Raw genomic sequence first — 26,126 nt, forward strand, 5'->3', positions numbered from 1 at the left:
ACATGCGGCGGTTCCCTAACAGAGACATCAAAACCAAGCTGCCAGGAGGAAATTGGCATTGCAAGTACATGAAAGTAGGGATAGATTTTGTTCTCACCGACATATGTTCCCTAACAGAGACATCAAAACCAAACTGCCTGAAGGAAATCGGCATTGCAATTACATGAAAGCAGGGGGAGCTTTGGTTCCTACCGAAATGTGTTCCCTAACAGAAACACCAAAACCAAGCTGCCCGGGGGAAATCGACAATGCAAACACATTAAAGTATGAGAAGCTTTTGTTCCTACCGAAATGTGTTCTCTAACAGAGACATCAGAACCAAGGTGCAATGCATATGCAAATATATGCAAGTGGCAAGCATTTTTATATTGCAAGTAAGGTGAGTGATACTATCAATTCTAGCAAACAAAATTTAAATTTGGAACTTTAATATTGGTTGCTTCGTCAAATTTCATATCAATGAGCGATAGTGTGTTGTGAAAAATTTAGCACAAGTGTAAGTGTAAAATTGTATATGGTAGTAGTTGTGTTAAAAATGTTAAAAATGAGAAACGATTCATTTCAATTTTCGTAAATAATATCCAAGGTGTGTTCCCACTCGAGAACGGGTCGTTCGGTTTAAGCTGTCTGTTTTGTTGTGTTCATTTTCTCCCAAGGAATGTTCATACGGCGCGAAAAATTGGAAAAGTGAAGAAAAATTCGAAAAATAGATTTCCCATATGCTCTTCATATTGTATTAGGAGTTGTTAGTCAAATAAAAAATCGCATTGGGTTGAATAAAAGGTTGAATAAACACTCAGAAAGTTAAAATTTTAAAAGAAAATTATCTTTTCCATTTCAAATATGTTTTCTCTATACAGTAGAACCCTGATAATCCGCGGAATAGTCGGGCTAGCTCACCGCGAATTGCGAAAATCGCAGATAACGCAATGAAGGGCTAAAAATTAGGTGCAGACACAAAAAAGATATTTAAGCATCGATATAGAAATCATTAAACTATCCATCTGTAAGGTCGTTCACACCAGTGATAAGATACTGTAAAAGACATGCCCAAAACAAAAGAACAAGACCCTACCGCTCACTGGCAAATTCCGGGAAGTTCTATAGAATTACAAGTGAACTCGCTTTCGCGGATCCGCTCGCGGATAATCGAGGTCCTACTGTATTAAAGAAACATGTTTTACTGATGACAAAAATTGATAATTGTGTTCGGTATTGATTATTATCTTATATTGCATTGGTGAGTTTTTTTTTCTTTATTTCATTCTTACATAACACAGGAGGCATCTCGTCTAGGGTTACAGAGGGCGGTTTTCATCATGTCTCATTCGGCATCTTTTTCAGGGTCCCCAAATCATTATCAAAGAGTTTAAATATGTAGTTCTTCAAGCATAACCAAAATTAACAGATAGCCTAACGGAATCCTACGTCAACTATGCAGTCGTGTCTCGAACACAACCCTCCAGTGACTTTTTTTTTTCCAGAATGGAGTTATTGAACTCAATATATTATTTTTTGCAGTCTCTCAAAACAATACAGACTAACGTATAGGAACAATCTGTGAAAAACTCCGCATGTTTTAATCGAATGGAAAATGCGTTTCTGAGACTCCGTCCGCATACATACACTCTCACGTTGAAAACAGTCTCTTGTTCTATTTGTACCATTTCTGTCTGCAAGGAAATGACGCTCGGAATAACGAAATGATTGCATGCGGTATCGCCGGAGAAGATTTGATGGAGTGTACGAAAACATACATACGAAAAAAAAGCAAATATTTTACCCTCGGTGAACACAGGAAGGCATAAGGATTTCCGTTGTTGTTCCTTCATCCGTAACACAAGCCGGATGCGAATTGAAGGATACATCCAACATCATCCACAGTGTTTGGTGGATGGCCCCAGCAGATTGATATATTTGGTTGGAATCGGTGATCATTACTCTTCACGTTAGTAATACATTCGTCAAACTAAAAATTCCATCACCGAAGACATTATTCGAGGATGGCAAATGCTCCATCAACTGCTGATATTTAATTGAAAAAGAGTGTTTTTGGTATTTCGTTGTGGCAAAAAATTGATATAAATTTTTCTCTGTAATTTTGATACGCATAGAACTCGCTGACAAAAAAAAAATCAAGCAACACTGTGTTTATATTACACTGGTAACACAATATCGGTACCGTCATTCGGGGGCAATATTATGCAATTTAATGTTAGACTTTTTTAATCTGACTTGTTCGATAATCATCTTCTTTTTGTCAATGGCCCTCAACGAATCACGTATTGAATTGCATAAAAATTAACATTTTTCTGAATAGCATTTTTCGTTTCCATTTTTAACTATGGTAAAAAAACATATTTTCAATACAGCAAAGCAATATTTATAGTCACTGAACACATTAATTCACTTCCAGCCGATAATTGATGAGTTGAATAAGTAATCGAACACTTGTAATTACTAGTCAAACAAGTAAGAAAAAAAACTATTTCACAAAAAAGCACCAAGAATGACCAGAACCAAATCCCATCATGCGACATATCGATCGTCTTGGTTTGTCAAAACTAGCTCATTGTTGACCATTTCAAGGGTTTTTGGCCACAATTGGATAACCCGAATGTTCTCCGGATGACTTGCAGATCAGTGTTCAAATCGAATTATGGAAAGGCATGACCACTCCTTTAGGAGGATTAAATCAGGTTTTTGTATCCTCAAACCCTTGAATTATCATTAAAATGACCGTACGTGAAGATATAATTGATTTTCTATACATTTTTGTGCATACGATACTAGAAAATCCTATAAAAAATAGATTGTTCAATTTCACCCCGAAGCTACATTTTTAAATTCTCTGCTAACAAAAATCCAAATTATCACTTAAAGATTTTTGACGTAGGACTACGTCTTTCATTTCTATACCGGGGTGTAAAACCAAAGTTTCGAGAACGAAAGCGTTACGCTGGAGACCGAGATTTTGAGCGTTAATAGCTCTTAAACAACTGAACGAAATGGTATGATAAACACTTCATTTGAAAGATAAAATGTCTACGCGTCACATACTTGTTACTTTTTCATCCAAAAACTTGTTTCAATAGTCTTAAAATTGCTTTCAAAACAGGCTATTGAAATCAAAAATCGGTATATAAGCGAGCGGCGCTCGTAAACCCACTCAGTTATGATTGAACAGCGATTGGAGCATGTTGTCGCTGTTGTTGTGAAGCTAATTTCGTTTATCATGAATGCGCTGATGAACGGTGTCACCAAGAGCCTGTTTGTGCACCTAAGGCCAAAAGGGAATCCATCAGGAGGAGAGTGATGCCACGGTTCCGCTTGAAACATCGGAGCAGCCGCCACACACACACACACACACATACACGCGCGGAATTCTCGTTGCTATCATCGTTGCTGAAAAATAATCTGCCAGTTCCCCTGGGAATTGAAAAATACATTCATGCGAAATAGTTTATTTTAATGTTTTCTATCCATATAACACTGCAACCAAATACATTTGGTTTTGTTATTTTTCAATCAATCGCAATTAACAGGAAAGCTTCTGAATATTTTTTTCCCCATCAGTGGAAATTTTCGTATCCAATATTGGATGTATAACATGAAAAACGGAAAATGTTTCACATCGCGAAAATCAAGTCATAAAATGACACTTCCCTTGCTTTCGTTCATTTCTTACTCTACTCTCGCACCGTGAGGACTCGTTTCATCGGGACTAAGCAGACAGCTCGTTAGTCTTTCGGTGGTAAGGCACCACGAAAGCAGCTCGGATAAGCGCATCAGCCGCAGGAAGCGTGAAGAAGCCACATCGCTATCGACCGGGAACTTCGCATGAAATTTGTCGCTATCAGAAGTCGACCGAATTGCTGATCCGCAAGCTACCTTTGCAGCATTTGGTTCGTGGAATTGCTCAGGACTTCAAAACCGACTTGCGCTTCCAAAGTTCCGCGGTTATGACGCTGCAGGAGGCTTATTAGAAGATACCAATTTGTGTGCTATCCATGCAAAACGCGTCACATCATGCCCAAGGACATTCAGCTGGCCCATCGAATCCAAGGAGAGGGTGCTATATTAGCTTAGCATATAATCAACGGCCCTTTTCAGGGCTCCAAATTTGATGGATTAGAGTTCAGAAAAGTTTTTTACAGGCCGAACTGAAAGGAGCATTTAGCGAAAATCGTGGTTTCGATAATAATTGGTTACCGATAGGTGCCATGGATATGGATTTTATAATGAAAAATATGAAATATATAACATGATGTAGTGAATATATCCCCATATCGAAGAAATCACTTTGATGAAACTGTTTACCGTTTGTCGTTTTTAATTGTTGGGAAAGGGCATTATTTCTGCTGACTAAATTCCAAGAAAAAATCCATTCCTTCTTTAAGCGTGATTTATTCTGCTTCGGATCAACGGAACAGTATGATAATCATTTCATACAAAAGATAAAATGTCCAAGAGTTATATGATTGCTATTTATTGAGTCGAAAAATTGTTTCAATAGCTTAATGATAGCTTCGAAAACAGGTTATTGAAATCATTCGTATACCCACCCATGGAAACCCATTAATCTTATTGGAATGTGAGATGGGGAAGCTCATACTTACGTCTATGCATTATGCTGTACACTACAGACTTTTTTTCTCCGTACTGATTAAGAAGCCGACCGAACTATCGGTCGACAAGTCAGTCTGCAGTAGGCGGGGGCTCTTAATTTCGTTTTTGCAGGCCGAACCGAAAAAATTTCAGTCGAGTTAACTCTTTTTTACAGTAATGCTTTTGAATCCGGACACTTTGCATTACATTCAATATCATACCACAGCCATAACATTTTTTTCATGTTGAATTTATGCGATTAATAGTTGCTAATATAGTTACTGATAGTTTCTTGATAGTTACTTATCAATCGCATTAATTCAACATGCAGAAAATGTTGTGGCTGCGGTATGGTATTAAATGTAACGCAAAGTGTCCGGATTCAAATACATTACTGTAACTTACTTCGATGTTATTCGTTTCTCTCTCAGGGTAAGCAACGAATATAATAAGGGTGGGGTTAAGATTCTATACTTTTATGGTTTATAAAATGACGCTTCCTTTGCTTTCGTTCATTTCTTACTCTACTTTCGCACCGTGACGACTCGTTTTTTTGGGACCAAGCAGATAGATAGTTAGTCTTTCAGTGGTAAGGCACACGAAAGCAGCTCGGATAAGCGCACCAGCCGCAGAATAGGTGAAGAAGCCACATCGCTATCGACCGGGAACTTTGCGTGAAATTCATCGCTATCGGAAGTCGACCGAATTGCTGATCCGCAAGCTACCTTTGCAGCTTTTGGATCGTGGAATTGCTCAGGACTTCAAAACCGACTTGCGCTTCCAAAGTTCCGCGGTTATGACGCTGCAGGAGACTTAATCGAAGATACAAATTTGTGTGCTATCCACGCAAAACGCGTCACATCATGCCCAAGGACATTCAGCTGGCCCATCGAATCCAAGGAGAGGGTGCTATATTAGCTTAGCATATAATCATCGGCCCTTTTCAGGACTCCAAATTTGATGGATTAGAGTTTAGAAAAGTTTTTTGCAGGCCAAACTGAAACGAGAATTTTCGTTTGGATGCCATACAGCATCGAGAAAATTCCGGAAAGATCTAATCGTTGCTGAAAAATAATCTGCCAGTTCCCTGGGAATTGAAGAATACATCCATGCGAAAGAGTTTATTTTAATGTTTTCTAATTATATGGCGAACACAGCGACCAAATACATTTGATTCCGTAATTTTTCAATCAAGTGTAATTAGCTGGAAAGCTTCTGAAGATTATTCTTTCCCATCAGTAGGATATTTTCGTATCCAATAATGGATGCATAACATGAAAAACGGAAAATGTTTCGTATCGCCAAAATTATATAATTTTCAATCGATTATTGCTCAGTCGCCGAAATTTTCATACTCAGAGAGTTCATTCTCCTCTAGTTTGCCTTCCAAATTGCCATCGTAAACCACACCTTCTCTCGATTCAATCACACACGAAAAGCATACTGAAATGATATTCTGGTGGTGAAACCGATTCATTTTTCGTGAGGCGTCGTGCACAAATTACGTAACGCGATAAGGGGGGAGGGGGTAGATGTTGCGTTACTTTCTGTTTATTAGAGATAGGAAATTGCGTTACGAAGGGGGGGGGAGAGGTGGTTCAAAATTCGGATTTTTAGCGTTACGTAATTTGTGCACGACGCCTGAGGACATCGACAAGACAACATCGTTACTGAACGAGCTGAACGGCGAGGGATCGAGGGATTCATTACCTGGCCTGACCTGACCTGAAATGCAATCAGTTTGTTTTAACTGTGAGGGAGCGCAGAAAAGCCGATGCTGATACTCTCGTGACCAAGAGAGTATCAGCATCGAAATACGGTTCCTCGGGAAGACATAGAAGCAGCCGCCACACACACACATACACGCGCGCAACTCTTTTCGTTTGCTGGTTATCGAGAGGAAACCTGGAAAAAAATGATCGTTGCTGAAAAATAATCTGCCAGTTCCCCTTGGAATTGAAAATTACATTCAAGCGAGTTTATTTTAATGTTTTCTATCCATATAATACTGCGACCACATACATTTGGTTTTGTGATTTGTCAATCAAGTGCAGTTAGCAGGAAAGCTTCTGAAGATTATTCTTCAGAACAAGGTTTTTTGTATCCAATATTGGATGCATAAAACCTTGAGTCTCCAACGTAACACTCTCGTTTTTGAAGTCACCCAAATATTTATTTATTCATTCATTCAGGATGGATTTAGATTCAACTTCAAACAAATGATCTCTAAATCAACGATAGTCCTACGTCACCCTTGCGGTTATACCATAGATATAACCCACTTCCTGTTTTTTGAACAAAACTTTCCATAACGTTTTGTGGTCTTAGCACCAGTACTGATTTTAAAAATAATTTGGTATGAATCTAAAATAAAAAATCGGAAATATTCAAATTTTTCTGAAATTACTGATCAATTTGCTCCGGTTTACGGTATTAATACTTCCCGATATATAGGTACACATACATTGGGGTGCTAATGAAAATGGTCATCTTGAATTTCAGAAAGATACCCCATAAAAAATGTTCACCACCTTGAAAAAACACCCTATGCAATATATCAGCTCAATCGGACTTAAGTGTGGCGCAAAGCGGCCAAAGTGGGAGTTTTCTGAAAATCGAAAAATCCACCAAGGGGGGAGTAAAGGAAATCGGGATTTTCGAAAAAAAATTGTTGATGCCAAATGTCTTAAAATTGCATGACAAGATTTACTATTATTTCGAAAAAAAAATTGTGAGAAATTTTTTTTTTGCTCTTGGTCGTTTTTTTTTGTCTGAAAAGCCGATTTTTCACAAAAAAAAATTAAGATAACTGTAAATTTCGACGTGTTATGGAATTTTAAGATATTTGGCATCAAAACATGTTTTTTCAAACTCGGATTTCCGGTGATTTTTCGGATTTAAAAAAAAAAATCAAATTTTAACGTTTCCGGCACTAATAAATGAAGTCCGAATGAGCTGATATTTTGCATAGTGTATATTGTCGTGCAAATCAACATTTCGCAGCAAGTTCCGAATGAAAAATCGAGATAACTATTTTTACTGGTACCCAAAACCATATGTTTCGTCTCGTGTTCCGATAAAAAACAAGGGTCGATTTTGGCAAAAAAAAAAATCGAGATGACAGTAGTTTCATGCAATTTTAAGACATTTGGCATCAAAAAATTTTTCGAAAACCCCGATTGGGAAATTTTTCGCCTTATATTTTGCGATAAGGAACAAATATACTACTTTTGACGAAAATCTGAGAACAACTATATCGGTTTTGCATGGAATGGTTGTATATTCAGCTCGTTTATGTGACTTGGGTCGACTATATGGCTTTCCCCAGCTGCCCCAGAAAAGAGTACCGTTGAAAAAGTTACTATTGTTGAATTTGAGCAAACGCTTCTGCAATGACGTGAAACGCTGCAATTCCCCTGAGGCGACACTGAATGGAAAGTCGCGCCGATCCGTTGGTATTCGGACAGAAGACAACACTCCTCGGCACATCAACTATGTAGAAGGATTTGAATTGGAGTGTTGCCTCGATAGAAGGATTATATGTAACGCGCGTAAACGCCGCAGGATACATGTTGCTTCAGCGGAATCACAGCTTTAGACACTTGTGGGAAATAAACCACACCGAACAAAACACGGCTTCATACAAATCAGCAAATGAAGAATTTATTATGTTCCCTTGGGGACATTAAAGACACGAGTAGTGTCGCTTTGTTACTATTTGCTGTTTCCGCCGAACAATTGCGAAAATTTATGGGAATATAAATTAGGAAAAACGTCGGAATAAAGCTGTTTCACACAAGAACGAAAGAGTTCCGAGTCATATATAAGATGACAGAGCTCGGCTTACGTTGATGATGATGTGTCACCGCTTGATGACTTGTTTGCTCTCATACTGCTCAGTCAACATTTTCCCTAATTGAATTTTCTTTATGCACGTTAAAATGTGCCTAACTTAGATGAGACCCGGGCTAGACAAACATTATGGCGATGATGCTTCGAGAAACTGTTTCAGTGACTCGGTAGCGAGGGCAATCGATTTCATTAGGGTCGTTTGTGTTCTCAGTGATGAAAGAGTTATAGTGTAGTATAATAATAATAATGGTTCAGCTTGGGATGAGGCATATTTTGTTAGAATGAAATTTATTGAGAAAAACGTTTTTTCGCCCGTCCTCAAGATAGGCAATCGGGACCTATTCCGTCACTATAATAGCATATTTGATTGTTTTCTAAAAGGTCTCATTTTGGGAACGCGTAAACCAAACAAAATTGTGCTGCATAAATAACGGATCTGATAGGAATGGAATCAAAGAGTGTATATAGGAGAATTTGATTTGATGAACGAAATAATCAGAAAACTGAAATAAGATGAAATGAAATCATGCTGGAACCATACTCAGATCGACCCAATAGAGCATGATTTATATCCAGACAACTATCCACTCCACTGCATTTGGTAATTGAAGTTCAAAATTCGATAGTCAGTTAAGTTGACTGTCCAACGGAGCAACTCTCTTGGAAGCCTTCATCACTTCATGTTTTGTGAAGATCACGTACCCGTTGGCGTGGTTCGATACCAACCATGAACAGGAAGTTCAATAAGATTCCTGCTGATCTGACCAGCACAGTACAGTGAGCGCTTGTCCGCCCTCTGAATGGTCTCCTCAATGATTGTTATTAGCTCGAGTGGGTGCAATATTTGGTAGACTGCTGCTTTCATCGAGCAAACTATCAATTACGTGACTGGTAGTTTCGAATTTGCAATTCACAATCGTCCGCCACAGTGGCGAGCCGCAGTTTTGAATCATACACTGGTTGCCATTGTTATGGAAATTGGAACATACTCTCTACCAACGATTCCTGTTTATTTTGAGCGCCTCCGAGAGAGCAGCATGGGTTGCAGAATACCGAAAAAACACAATCGATGACGTTTCGCAAATTCTTCCAGTTTTAAAAGGTCTCTATCATGGTAGCGGAATCTACGTTCGGTGGTATTACCGCAAATGCACCGTTGAGAGTAGATGTCTTGTTGGATACCTTGGTAGCGAGGATTTTCAGATCTCAGTGAACTAATTAAGTTCATCAGCAGATTCTATTTGTCAGAAACACAAATACGTTATTATGTTAGTAATTTAACATTCCACTATTGTATGGAACGAGATATGATTTGACCGTGAGACAACTAGTTTCGATTCACATGGTAAAAAACTTGTAGCATTGATTGCAGAATTTGGGAGACATTGTCTTTCGTAAGATGAAATTGAAGTTACGTGTTTTTTTTAGTGAAAAATTGACTTAGTTTATTTCAAAACATGTGTAATTAATTTTAGTTTTCTGTATGATATGCCGACCTGTTCATATTTTCTACAACTACTGAAATATTCGTTCCATTATTGTTGCTAAAATGTATCAGCACTAAACGATAATGCCAATGCTTTAATTGTTGCTCAACTGAGCAATGCGAGTCGCTTGCATCAAACTAATTTATTCGAAACAAGAACGCCGTCAAAGAAGTAACATCGTTGAACGGAAAGTTCTTATCTCAAGGATACGTAGCAATAACGGGAATGTACTTTGCAAAAAAAAACAAATAAAAAAGCTTTCTTTGCATCAACGTTTACCACCATCATCATCATCGCCGAGGTGGGAAACGTCGCTTATCCTTTAGTCGAGATGAAATATAGTCGTCACAGACTGAAGAACACGATCCGTTGAGGCAACCCCGGGCTATGTGCCGCTTGTGTGAGTGTTAACCATTAATCATGGGGCGCGTCGTTGACTGCCACTCTCGAGCAGTTTGAAAGGAAGTGGCGACTGCAAGCTCAACGGACAAGGACTCGTTCGATGGAGTGGGCCGTTCTTCCGCTGCATGACCTGAGTATGAGGGATTGGTTACAGAGAGTGATTGTTTTGGTAAGGTGTAATTTGTTTGGGTAGCGTACTCGGGGTAAATTTCTGGGGATGATTTTTGAATCGAATTGAATTACGAAATTCGCGGTATATAGATTGGGTTCACTTTCATCTATTAGAGTTTAGATATAAACTTTCCTGGAGTTACTCTGGAATCGTAAAATTCCAAACGTGTCACTGTGTCACTTAACAAAGTGCGAAAGTTGAAAGATCTTTTTGCGCCATTCGCCTGTCATAACATCCGTGGTATATAGTAATTCTCCCTTTATGGTGAAAGTACCTTTTTCAGGATGAAAAATATCATAATGATAACTTGAAACTCTAATTAAATATTCTCTGGAAAAACTAATATCATTATTCAATCCGATTCAAGTCTTGATACCGGGGAATCATGTCCAATTGAAGACCTTGTGGAAGTCATATCTCAGAAATAACAAGAAAAATATTTAAATCAATCACTAGCCGACAGGGAGCATAACATTGCACAAGCAAGTGTTTTGGGACAAAAAGTACATTTGAATATCGTAAAAACAAACTTTTCAATACTAAAAATCAAGGTAACAATGTAATGAATCCAATATTTAAAATTTAATTTTCAAAAAAAAATCGGTAAATTCTGTATCTTTGCTGAAAATTTGTAATTCTGTATATACAAATTATGTATTTAAAATTTGGCGAAAAATCTGTAAAATACATAATATTCTATATATTATATGTGGCAATCCTGGAAGCAACATAAATTAATCCGCGAGAGCGATCAAATCAGACAGTTAACAAAATTTTAATTGTCTGACGTGTCTGATTCATTGTCCTTCTGATTCTGGTCGGTAACTGTGGATGGCCGTCGTAATTCCAATAATCTTCTTCTTCTTGAATGGCACTGACGTTCCCAGTGGAACTTTGGCATTCTCATCGTAAGTATTACTTGCGTCATTTTGATTAGTAGTACTTAGTTGAGATGTCTATGCCGAAAAACACGCCTTGAATGTATTCTGTAGTGGCAAGTTCTAGAATACACGTGACCACAGTGCAAGTCGGAAGAAATTTTTTTGAAGAAAAATCTCCCGGCCAGAACGGGAATCGAACTCGAACCCCCGGCATGATTATGTGGGACGCTAACCACTCGGCCAAAGGAGCACATCCTAATAATCTATATGTATAAAAATAGAGTGATGTCTGTCTGTCTTTCTGTATTTCTGTCTTTCTGTCTGTCTGATTCTCATGGACTTGGAGTTCGAGACCCCTCTTCCCTCATTAAGGGGGGGTTGCCATACAAATGAAACACAAATTTCTGCATTACTCGAGAATTAATCAAGCAAACGAAACCAAAGTTGGCATGTGAAGGTTTTACAGTCACTCTTCTCAAGGGTTGGGGGGGGGGATCTGCCAAACTAATGTAGCATAAATATCTGCATAACTCAAGAACTAATCAAGCAAACAGAACCAAAGTTAGCATGTGAAGGTTTTAGGGTGCAACAAATGTTTCTATGGTGGAAAGATACTCATCCCCCCTCTCTAAGGGGGAGCTGCCATACAAATAAAACACAAACTTCTGCATAACTCGAGAAATAATCAAACAAATTGAGCCAAATTTGGGATGTGAGGGTTTTTTGGTACGAGAAATGTTTCTATGATGACACGATGACCCTCCCTCCTCTGGAATGGAGAGAGGGTCCCATAAAAATAATACACATATTTCAACCAAACATATTCCAACCAAACATGACAATTGAAAATTTTCGGAAAACTCGGAAAAAAAATGGAAAAGTTAAAAAAATTCAATTCGCATATGTTCTACAATTACGTATTGACAAGCGTTATTAGTCCATTTTCATAATTCAAGAATTAATCAAGCAAACGAACCGAAATTCGGCGTTTGAACGTGCTAGGGTGCAATAAATGTTTCTATGTTGGGTAGACACTCCCCCCACCACTCACCACCCCCCCCCCCCTCTCTTAGCAGGGGCTATCATACAAATACGAAAACGGCGTGTGGACGTTTTAGGGCGCAATAAACGTTTCTATGTTGGATAGACACACCTCCCCCCTCTTTTAAGGGGGGCATGCCATACAAGTGAAACACAAATTTCAGTATAACTCGAGAATTAATCATGCAAACGAACCCAAATTTGGCATGTGGAGGTTTTAGGGTGCAGAAATGTTTACATGTTGGATAGACACACCTCCCTCCTCTCTAAGGGGGGGGGGGGGGTGTTCTACCATACAAATGAAACGCAAATTTCAGCCTAACTCAAGAATTGATCAATAGTAATTGTTTTTATGGTAGTTTGACAATATTCCCCCCCCCCCTCTGAAGGGGAGGGGGCTGAATAACTCGAGAACTAATCAAGCAAATGGAATCAAACTTAGCATAAAAAGTGTTTAGCGATCGATAAATGTTTCTATGGTGGTTTGACACCCCTTCCACCTCCTTCAGGGGGGATGCTGCGGAACTCGAGGATCAATGAATTGTAATAATATAAGGGGACAATGAATGTTTCTATAGTGGTTTGACACTCGCATAACTCGAGAATCAATCAAGGAAATGGGGCCAAATTTGGGATATGAGGGTTGTTGGGTACGACAAATATTTCTATGATGATATGACACCCCTCCCTCCTCTCGAATGGAGAGGGGGTCCCATAAAAATATTACACATATTTCAACCAAACATGACAATTGAAAATTTGTGGAAAACTCTGACGGGAAATGGGAAAATTCGGGGAATTCAATTCGAATATGTTCTACAGTTACATAGTGACAAGCGTTGTTGGTCCATTTGATGTTTGCGCCAACGAAATTGATTTTTGTTCGAAAGTGGAAATGGATTTTAATGTAATAAAACGCACTCCTATATCTTCTTCTATCTATATAAATAAAAATGGATCGCCGAATGTGTTGATAAGAGCAAAACTCGAAGAAGGAATTATCCGATTTAGGGCTGTCTTCATTCTATCATATTTTCTGTACCAAACATTTATTCCATGTAACGGAGAAACATGTTATTTGCAAGTGATTGAAAAATCATGAACGAGAATTATACTTGAAAATAATGTGATATTATAATGACGAGTTTTGTTAGAAGTCCTAGGAAATTTATATTAAGAGTAAATTGTAAAGGGTCAATTAAAAGATGAACCAATGAACAGTTCTGCGATTGGACCCATGATCGTAAGTAAGAAAACGTGAATGTTTGGAGGTATTGATAATAAAAAATATATAATATTTTGGGTGGGACGAAGTTTGCCGGGTCAGCTAGTGTAATAATAAATAAATAAATAAATTATAAATAAATTCTGCTTCATCTATACCTAATCCTCAGGAACGCCGATGTCAACGTTTAATGATGTTTCCTTCGTTGTGTCCCCGTTTTATATCCCTCCTATCCGATCGATAATCTTTTACTTAGTCGCGGCAATACATACACACACTCTTTACAGATACACGGGCCAAAGGTTGTGCAGTCCACTGATGATTCAACAAGAGCCAAAGGTTGTACCGCTCATGACAACTCTACATGAACTGATGATTGCGCCGGTTAGTGACCATTCTATCCTGGATTCCTCGAGTCGAGAAAAAAAAATAAAGTCATTAATTTTTCACGCCTTTAGTTTGAATGATTTTTTAAATGTGTTTTAAAATTAAAATGTCGATTATCCAGTCTATTCAGACTATTTTCAGTAATCATTTGTTTATGAAGAAATAGAATCTTATTTTCTTATTTTCTTATTTCTTATTTTCAACGCAAACTGGTAGATTTCAAGGTGATTCTATCGCCTTGAAACGATTTGTTTTCTTGCTGCTTGTTGCGCACCTTAGCGTCCATTCACAGTTCTCTTAGAGAAAGAATTGTACGCTAATGGAAATATGTTCTACTTTTTTTCATATCTCACTTGCAGGCGGATCCTGTTGCTTCTATATGCCAGGCATCCGGGCATATTCTCAAAATATAATAATGAAAAAGGGAAATGTTAGCGGATAAGCAATTTGATAATCTCATTCTGTTGGAATCTAACAGCTGAACTAAAGAAAATTTTTTGTGTAAAATTGTATACAGTATGTCAATCGAATGCCAAACTATTTCAAATTAATACGTTAATTAATACTTAATACTAATTAGAGTATTATTTCCAAAAAAAACTAAGGGTGAGTTATATCTGTGATATAAACGCAAGGTAGATGTAGGACTACCGTTGGCTTAGTTATCAATTGTTGCACTTAAATTAATTCTCTTCGTTTATTGAGAATTGGAATATTTGGTTGCTGAATGTTCATCAAGTAATTATGTTAATGGATGAGTATAAGTATGGAAATATCATTTGTACAGGCAAATACATTAAATTCTACTCTTTAGAACTATTTATTCGTCCTTAAACGGATCAATGGGTTTGCGAGCAGTTTATGCAGTTTATAAGCTATTGAAACTGAACTTTGAATCGATTAGTAACAAACATCATTCGTAGACATTTTATCTTTCGAAAGAAGTGTTTGTCATACAAATTTGTCAAGCTAGCAAAAAGATATTAACGACAAAACCTTGCGCCTCAAACATTACGCTCGCGTTTTCGGTGAGTTGAATGTACACCCCAGTACAAAATATTAATGCGAATGAAAGACGAAGTCCTTCGTCAGAATAACTGGGCCCATAAGAGTTGGCAGTCAATTGAGGGGCTGATTTATTTATTTATTTAGTCGTCAATCTATGTAGATCAATACTTAATACTACTTAATACTACTTAAATCTAAAGAAAGCTAGCTGGATAATTCTTCCATTTAATTTCAAAAAACGAATTTAACAAATTACATAAGGCAAATATTTATTTATTTATTTATTTCGTCAAACCAGCGTAGACTACATCTTCTTCTTCTTGGATGGCACTGACGTTCCCAGTGGAACTTTGGCCTTCTCAACGTAAGTATTACTTGCGTCATTTTGATTAGTAGTACTTAGTTGAGATGTCTATGCCGAAAAACACGCCTTGAATGTATTCTGGAGTGGCAAGCTCTAGAATACGCGTGACCACAGTGCAAGTTGGGAGAAAGGGCCTGGCCGGGTAAGGGATTAAAAAGTGCCCCCAAACCAAATAACTAGCTGCATGGAAAATATAGTAAAGGATATTAAATAAGAAATTTTGGTGGTTTATTTGAACCCCTATGTGGTTTGACGTAGGATTTATAGTGAAAAACGTACTTTTTAGATTATTTCATTTAGAATATGCATCTTACAACGGTGTATCAAGAAAAATTATCAAAAAAATATTTCATCAAAAATTTTAGTACTAAAAAAAATATTTAAATTTTGAATTTTTTTTTTGGGATTTAGAGATTCAGTACTATTCTAATTTATATTTAAATGTGCTCTTACGGCTTTTCTAGATTGATAAATATCTTCAAGCTGTTTTTTTTTCAAATATCTAATAATAAAAATAAAATATTAAAAATAAATACACAGTACAAAAAAAATGTTATAAATTTTCTGGCATTTCGAAATTTTGAAAAAAAAATATAACTTTGAGACCACAAATCTGATTTGTTTTTTTAATTTTAATCTTTCAATTGAAAACCACGAATACAATAAAATAATCGATTTCAAACAAATTAAAATAATAATGCAGACGATGAAGAAAATTATTTTTGTATCACACAATGCTCTTAAAAATTCAGGAAAAATTACGCCACATGTAGAAGAAAGACACATACGAACGCCTTAAATAAAAATTTAAGCAGGAGTGGGTCTCAAAGTTATATTTTTTTTCCAAAATTTCGAAATGCCAGTAAATCTATAAAAATGTTTTGTACTGTGTATTTTTTTTAATTTTATTTTTATCATTAGATATTTGAAAAAAAAAGTTTGAAGATATTTATCAATCTAGATAAGCCGTAAGAGCACATTTAAATATGAATTAGAGTAGTACTGAATCTCTAAATCCCAAAAAAAAATTTTCAGAATTTAAATATTTTTTTTAGTACTAAAATTTTTGATGAAATTTTTTTGATAATTTTTCTTGATACATTCATGTATTTTTTTCAAATTTTTATCTCGGATCTATTGAGGATGGCGTGAAATAAACGAAAAAGTACGTTTTTCACTGTAGATCTTACGTCAAACCACATAGAGGTTCAAATAAACCGCCACAATTTCTTATTTAATATCCTTTACAATATTTGCCATACAGCTACTGATTTGGTTTGGGGGCACTTTTTACTCCCTTACCCGGCCAGGCCCTTTCTTTGGCGAAAAATCCCCCGGCCAGAACGGGAATCGAACCCGAACCCCCAGCATGATAATGTGGGACACTAATCACTCGGCCACGAGAGCACGGCTTAGACTACATATGCTGATTAAATATTATAGTGACGGTAAATTTAACTATATCTCATTCTAATCAGAAAGTCTTTAAGCATTGACCTTGACATGGTTACGTTACAGAGGCTCATCATACGATTAATAGGACCATATTTGGCATAATTTGTTCTTCGGTAATCTAAGTAGAAAATGTGAGTTTCTCAGATGCCTGATGTGTGCGTAAAAAAATAGGTTTCCTAATATTTTTTCTGAGTCCACTCGTTGTGATATAATGTGAATAATAAATAGAATCATGGGAGAGTAACGACGTTCTTTTAATCTTTCATATTGATTAGCATGCAACATTGATTTCCCAGCTTAACACCATTGTTCAATTGTGTTCTTCTTATTGTAAAAGACATCAAAGTGCATTTTCTAACGTTGAGCTGTAATTAACGCTTAGTTAACCAATTATAAAAGATGTCAACATCATTTTTGAATGTTTGAAAGTCTTCTTCATTCTTTATTTCAATATACAGCTTCATATCATCTGCGTAGATAAGCGCCCTCACACTGTTAAGAAAAATGCAAACATCATTAACAAATAATATGAACAAAAGTGGTTCCAAATGAGAGCCTTGTAACAAGTTTTGGTTTCGGAATGTTCCCCTCAAATCTTACTATTTCCATGCGGTCACTCAAACATGATTCTGTCCATTTGAATGCTTGACTTCTGTTTCTTTTTTTTTTTAATTGAAAGAAGAGTAATGGCTTTCAACACAATCGAAAGCTTTACTGAATTCAGTGTATAGAGCTTCAACCTGATTACCATTATCCATTGCATTCAAAGTGAATGTGACAAATTCCAGCAAATTTGTTGTTGTTGAGCGTCCTTTGAAAAAAAAAAACGCGTTGCTAATTCGTAATTCGTGTCTTTAAGTTGTTGAAAAGGTTTTGGTTCATTATGGCTTCAAAGAGTTTTGGAATGCAAGAAATATTTGCTACTCCACGATAATTTCTTACATCAGATCTATTGTCGGATTTGAAGATTGGTACAAGAAGGGGGTTTTTTCATATTCTTGGAAACGTTTCTGATTCCAATGACTTATTAAAAAGCCATAAAAGTGGATAGGTAATTCAGATGCCAAAACCGATGGAATTCCGTCAGAACCTGGCTCTTTCGAGACGTCAAGCTTATTTAAGGTGAAGGTGGAAGCTAGCCACAAATGACTGCCACAATGGCGCTCATTTCTTTCAACTCCCTCCCTCACCCCTCGCCCGAAAATCAGTGATTTTGCGAAACATTGTGATGAAAATGATCGTTTTCGCACACTTACCATCAAGTAATATCAACCAAACTCTAATCGATTACTCACAAGATATTATATTTTTATCTGCTATCGCACTGCATAGTGAAAAACGTCGGAAAACTCGAACTAGTGCTCTAAAAGATAAATTTTCATTTTTCAATCTTCGGCAATGGTTTTGTTTGTATTGGTGAAAGCATCGTTATTTTTTCGACACTGATGCCAGACAACATCATCGAAACAGATATAAAAACCACTCAATAAAATGTTATTCCTGAATCATAGCGTTCCATGTCATGAAAAGCTATAGAATAAAATTGTGTTGATATCAATACAATTATTATTTTTACGTTGAATGGGTCTATAATGTAAGTTTTAGCAACTTTAACATTGGGTAAGAAAATTGTATTGCAGAGCTCGGAACACTGCCACGGCTGCCTATGCTTTTAAAAACAGTAAACGGAAAAGTATTACATTCAATCAAATTTCCTAGGCTAACGAAGAGAAGGGTTAAGGCTCTCCAACGTGAATATGTGAAAACAATACGATCAACGAAGGAAAATATTAAGGAATTGCGCTTGCGTATAATCAGAATTTTACTTCATACGCAAATGCACCTTCTATATATATTTATGTTTGCAATTGTTCATCGGAACATATCGTTCATACATTTCACTTTAGTATTGAATTGTTATTTTTTCAAATCTATTCAAAGACTCGTGTCAATGAAGCGCCACACAGTCTGATAAGTGAATTGATCTATTTATGTGTGCTTTGCTCTTCTCTCACAAACACTATTACATCATTTTTACACGTGGGTTTACCTATACTACTACAATGGCTAGCTTCCACCTTCACCTTAATGCGTCAAAAATTTCATAGTAAGTTTGTTGTTTAACGGCAACATCATTCTTGCCCTCGGGAGAACAGTACATAAGGTTTTCCGCAGTTGAAAGACACTCGTCACAGCCAATTATATATGAGGGTCTCAGAATGCAAGGGGTGTAAGTGACTTGATCGATTTTTCTTCATCAACTTTTCATTTAGTTAATAACTCAACTGTAAAAACGTTCCAATGTATGTTTGCTATAGAATCCGATAGATGAGGTTCAGACCTATTTTCCACGTTGGTAAATACAGCTGGGAATGTATTTGCAGCTAAGTTATGACCCAAAGAGAGAGTCGATGTAGAGGAATCGATCAAATAACTTACACCCCTTTCATTCTAAGCCATTCGATCACCACTATTATTCCACATTTCTTAATAATACTATGTGATGCATAAAAACACAAGCTTCTCCATCAGACGACATGAAAACCGACGTTGTGCTTTCCCTAAGATTTGAATTATGAGAACAAAATCGCATTTTTGAAATGATTCTGCTCTTACACTTCATATCAAGCAAAACCGTTGTGTGTGACATCCGCAAAAAGGAATACTATTCGATGGCGGACTGAACGAGACTGTGTGATAGAATGATGATGTTGGATATAAGAGGCTTTAAACTTTTCAGTTCATTCGCCTCTAATGTGTGATAGAAATCGCGAATCGCTTTTTTTATACTTAATGAGTTGGAAATGGATAGGTGGAGCATATACTGTTGATATATAGCCTTCATTACATTAGCTTATTGATAGCACGGGCAAGTACAGAAATGCATAGCACAAACGTTTGAGAGAAGTGTATCACATGAGGGAATCACGGTAGGGTTAAAAAAACATAATTGGTCAAAGATTTGATTGCAAAAATCGTTACTTCGTCAGATTACTTTTTTGCATTCCAATATTGACATTAAGACCTGGCAACTCTTCCAAGTTGCCCCAAGAATTGTACGTATGTTGGCAAGTAAAGAAAACGAATACAACTCTAAACCTGCTCCCTTGAAATGCAGTTGGAAAATGAACACGGGGGGGAAGTTCACCAAACGATGCTGATGAAAATGCTTGGGTTGGCAAATCTGGCTTCCGAAGGATGAAACATACGCTACGAGAACGAGCAAAACACGGGCGCGGATTAGGAAAGTTTTAAATTGATTCCCACCCTAATGCTTGTGATGTCAAAATGTTTGCTACTGTTTTGGGTAAACAAACAGTAAATCAGTGGCGAAAGGAGAATGCTAATACAGCACTCGTTCGCTAACTGGGCGTTATTTGACTGGGCTGCTTTTTATCTGGGCGCTCGCTAACTGGTCTATAGCCCAGTTAAATCAGTTAAACGTCAAATATAATGTAATCAACAACATTGGTGAGGGGTACTCCAGTGTATCACAGATCTATAATCATCAATACACTGAAAGAAATAATTAGTACTTATATAACAAATCTTATAGTTCCAATTCGATAGTCGTTTTCTACCGTATAACTATTCTACGTGAGTAAATGGTAAACACAAGTGTCAAAATTTATAGCAGAATATCGGCTCAACATCGATCCGGCTTTCAGAATTTCGGACTTGGTCACTTGTTTATGCTGGCACAATTCGCAGAAGGATTCACTTCCACTCAAAGCAACTTGCTGCCGTATGATTGGTGAGTTGGTAATGCATATCAGTGCTGGTATTTTGTTGCCGGTGCCGTCTAGAGTGTTTGAATAGCACAATAATTGGATCAATTTCATTGGCACAATATTTGTGCAATAGATGAAGACAACCAACTGAAGACTTGTTGAAGAACTCAATAAACATTAAATCGTATAACCAGCGTATATACAACATCATTATATTATATTACAATATTTCGGGTGGTAGATGACACACATAACTGACATATACATACTTGGCAAATGCTTGCGAATTAGTTTGGATAAATAAACGATGAGTGTATGCATTTTATTCGACTATAGTCATACGATTTATTACAAGTATAGAAAAGAACAAATGGCGAAAAATATTTACGTCAACTGTAGTTGTAGGGGGGTCTCCGTAGCCACATTGGTTGCGCGTTCGCTTAGTAAGCGATCGATCGTGAGTTCAAAACTCAGGGCCCTCATTGACCATCTTTGTGTTGTTACAGAATAGCTACGTCCACGCAACAATCATCAGCGATGGAGATCGATCCACGGTCGAAATAAGATCGATTCATCCATACAACTGCTCTGCTCTGCCAGACACATCGTGCTACTGTTCTATAAATAACTCAACAATGATCAAACAACTGTCTCCGCTGTCCGGTGGTCCAACTGGATAATGGAAGAACAGAAAGAATACCCTTACGCCTAAATGGCTACTGTGTGAATGTACCATATGTAATGGTATAGAAGGAATACTGGCGAATGGCAACTGTGTAATGTGCTAATTATAGATATGATAACCATGTGACATGTACACGATTAAAATTCGGCTCTGTTACAGCTAAAATGCTAATGAGCCTTAAATAAATAAATGGGATAAAAAAAAACTGTAGTTGTAACTTCACGAATCGTCATTTGAATGTATGAGAATATTCATGGGATATAAATGATGTATCAGGTCGTTTCAAAAGTGTTTACCCATCAGTGCGTTGGTGGTTCCGTACGAACGAGAGCATGATGGGTGCATCCAATGTGGTCACGGATGTAGGAAGTAAGGTTGAGCACATTCTTGCAGCCTGCGTAAGAGGGGCAGTCTCGTAAGCCTGCAGGACGGCCTCGTGCATAAGATAGGTCATTGAGTATATAGATATAGAAATTTCTACAACGTTGAAACGACGAAGCTCTTTTAGAAACGTTAGTGGCATTAAAGAAGAAGAAGAAGTATCTTGATATGTCAAATTCATAATATGATGTGATATGTCCTCCATTACGATCTAATTTGATTTACTGTTAAGCAATTTTTCACAAGATGTAACACGATTTTTTGCAATCCTACATTGATTTAAAATATTCGATTATATGACTCACGGACTGCATCTATGTGATATACATATATGATGTCGATTAAACTGATTTAACGATAGTGTATGTTTTGAAACCGATGTCTGGTATAGAGAATTACGACTAAATCTGTCATGATAAATAAAATCAAGATTTTCGCATTTTATACGGTTTTAGATATACACGATGTATACTTTGATCGATATAATATACCATTGTGAGTAGATCCCGCTTTATATACGACTTACAATATGCCACATAGCCATTATTTTATGAGCAAATTTAATGCATGAAAATTTTTTCAACCATCATACATTCGCTATAGTCTGAACGATATATGAACGTTGTATCTCCATCGCCGATTATCAATACTACCACTCATTGTAGGACTCAAATATTAAACATTAGTCCAATAAATTGAAGGTCGAAAAAATCGGTTTTCTTTTTTTGCATTTTTAAGAAGCTTATGTCCTCAGAAATGATGTCTTAAATAAATTTTGAGATATCTGATTTTGTTGCAAAGTTATAGCCAAAAGTATAAGGTCATCTTAAGGAATATAGTATTGCTGTACAAATTTTTGAACGCGTTTTTCTCGAAGCCATGTTTTTTCAGCAGGTGGTATCGATATCTCAGGATCTACTCAACCGATTTGGCTGATTTTTTTTCAGCATGAAAACATGAATTATCTAAAGCGTTACATAGCCGTTTTTTGATATCTCATTTTTTCGATTTTTTACAAACTTCTAAACAACGTTTTTTCGTTAAAACTAACTCATTTTTAACAGAAAAGGCCGCCATTTTGGCAATTGTTCGAATTTTCAACCCCTATGTTGATGGCTGCTGAAAGTCGGGTGATAGCGTTGATACGAGCAGTTGATGATGCTACGCTAACACTAAATGTAACGTATTGTCCAAAAGTTTCAAAATATTCATCGGAATTCGTTCAGAACTCTTGCTTCAGAACCGATACCACCAGCAGGGTACCGATTTTCAGACAGCATCTACTCATCCAGCATTCACCAGCGTAATAATCGATATTCGTGCACTTAAAAAACAGAAAATACATCTTCAAATATACAGTAGAACCCCGGTTATCCGCGGAATAGTCTGGCTTGCTCACCGCGGATCACGAATATCGTGGATAACGCAAGTAATGACTAAAAAAGTGATGTAAACACGAAATAAAAAGATCTTTTAGCATGATAATTATGTTTTATCAATACAGGAATTAAATATTAAACTATTTATCTGTAAGGTCGTGTACACCAATGGTCAAATAATGTGAAGGCCATGACCAAAGTAGAAGCGCAAAAGTCAACAACTCAATAAATGAAATAAATAAAAAATAAAATGATAAATTCTGGGGAATTCCATAGAATAACTATGGAACTCGCTTTCGCGGATAAACCGAACCGCGGCTCATCCGCTCGCGCAAAATCGAGGTTCCACTGTACCTTAAACAATAACCAAAACACCCACTTCACTTTATTTCTAACATTCGAAAAAAAAAACATGGAAATTCCTTGTTTTTCGACCTTCCACACAGGGGTCCTTCCTTGTGAAATGCATTTCAGATTCAAGGGACATCCCTGCCAGAGGTTAGTATATTTTACTCGATAACATAAGTAAACTTGAATGTGTCATATCTGAAGACTGTAATAAGACAAGCTCACATTGCCAGTTTTTTATTGTTGCTATAAGGCAATACGAAGGTAAAAGTTTTGATATAATTGTAATACGTGCATTTTTGTCGGAAAAATGTAGCCGATATTTGGCTTACGAATCGTGGTTCTGCTTGACATATATCTTTACCAACTTCTCCTCGTAGCTAAATCAATAATTAGCGCGGTAGAAGCACGATTGGTTGCATTTATCAAATCATTATATCTACTAATTCTTTCTCTCATTGTAGTTTTTATTTTGCGCTTCCATATTTTTCAATTGATAGTTTTTGAGTGCATCCATAGACGTTCCGTTAACTGGGCAGCGCTCTTCGCCCAGTTAGCGGACAACCACTGAAGTTGCTCAGAACAGAATAGCCGCATTAAAGTTGGAAAGTCCGAGCTGTTGCTGCCTAGAATGTAGATTAGAAATGGAAGGAAACTTTCCGTCCACCTTCATTTAGTTTGGATTTCGCACTCAAGCTGGAAAATATAAATATCGACCTTGTTTTGATTCAGCTGTATTTGATACACATATGAAATTTGGCCCACGTATAGTGTTCACTGTTATGATGATTCATGCATTATCATTCAATTATATGTTTTGTTATTAATATTTATGTTTATATCGAAAACAAAATACAATGGCTGATATTGTAGGAAACCGAAAATGTATTCCTTCTCAGTCTTCCTTCTCTCTCTTATAATAAAATACGGTGAATCAACAATATTTTTTACAAATAATGATTAGATTCACAATCGACAGTATAATTTTCTCGAGGAAGACGATGATGTCCGAATCTTTCAAATGTGAAACCCAATATTGTGCTGGTTAGATTATTCCGATTTATTGGTAACATACGGTATAGTGTTAATGCCCGTTCCTTACTTCGATAAATCATCTGCTCTGGAGGAATATCGCATGAAATGACACAGTGAATTTCTAACTGTATGAGTCTTTCGTATGAGGTTATTGGCACTGATTAGGAATATCAAAGAAGACTATGAGCACTCTTTGTTAAACTGTGTGTTGTATGCGGAAAATAAATCACAATCACATTGAGTATTCGAATTGATTTAATATCTGTTTACACTAGTTTTACATATTACATTCGGAATCGATCAGTTAGTAATGAATGAGTGTTCGAGCTCAACCAATCTATTATTAGCTAAGCGATCTGACTTTGATTCCAATATTCAACTGAAATTATTACACTATTCAATAAATTACCTCATCTTTCCAATTTCGATTTCAGTAAAATTTACTGCTATCGTATTGGCTAGCACAAATATCACATGACTATTCTGAAATAATCGCTGCCCAACCCGGTTTACCGGAAAACTATTTATTGAATAGTACAATTTAGTTACTTTAGTTTCGTAATTTATTGGGCAACTTTACACGCTTCCAAATATAGCCAATTTAATGACATTCCATTGTTATAACGTTTTACAACAGAGAAGCACATTGTATCGCAACCGGGCTAAATGATTTCTAGTCAGTGCCGTACCTTAATACCAAATGTTGCAGTGCGAAGCCGAATACATAAAAAATAAATGCCAAATTGCAACAAAAAGTATACAATAATAGTAAGTTATTATCATTGCTCATCGCAGTCCTCGGAAGTTTCGTGATACATCAGAGGCGTATTCATTCATTTGTTACTTTTATCGGTTATTGAAATAGGTCATGTTTGGTGTTTTCGGGAACAACCTCTTTGGAGACAACATCTTAGTAAAGTTGAATTTAGTTACAATCAGTGATTCCTGATTCATTTTACGTCGTCTGCAATTCCAGCGGTCGGTTTGAAATATCCTCATAGTAGGTGATTGCGAAACGGACTTATATTTGAACCAGAAATTAATCCGGTTACCACAAGGTTATTTTTCCGTTTGTGTCAACAATAAACCAAGCAACACATGATGCTACATTCACTATAACACTGGAAACAGAACGAATTTTAGTAGCCATGATTGGTATCGATACAATGGATGCTCTAGAATCGATTCCTCATGAAGCCAGGAAATTCAATTCGAAATTAATTTTTCGTAAAAATCGGATTCGAACGAATAATAAGAATGGGCACAACGTTACTGGTGATCAGTTGCAATACAGAAGAAAAATGCGCACCGTTAGTCACAATAATTATTAAAAACAATGCGAAAACCGTGATGAGATATAATCCAATGAATGCCTCAGAACATTTGCAGTGCTTATTCAACCATTTTCGAGTGGGAAATGTATTCGCACCCTTCCTCGGCACCGACGAAGTTGGTGAAAAACAATCGCATTTATTAATATAATGAATTCCACAAACAGCCATGTTCCCCGTTCTCTGCTTCAACAAAAGAATTGAAAGTCCGACAAATACATCAAACTGGAACGAATCATAACCAGATTTCTGTTAGTGGATGGAAACAGAAAAGCTCTCTTCCCAAAAAAAAAGGAAATTTCAGGTAAATTGAGTGGAAATGTTCGGATAAAACCTTTCTACAAAAGAGGTGTA

This window comes from Toxorhynchites rutilus, chromosome 3 (genome assembly GCF_029784135.1).
Source record: "Toxorhynchites rutilus septentrionalis strain SRP chromosome 3, ASM2978413v1, whole genome shotgun sequence".
NCBI lineage: Eukaryota > Metazoa > Arthropoda > Insecta > Diptera > Culicidae > Toxorhynchites > Toxorhynchites rutilus.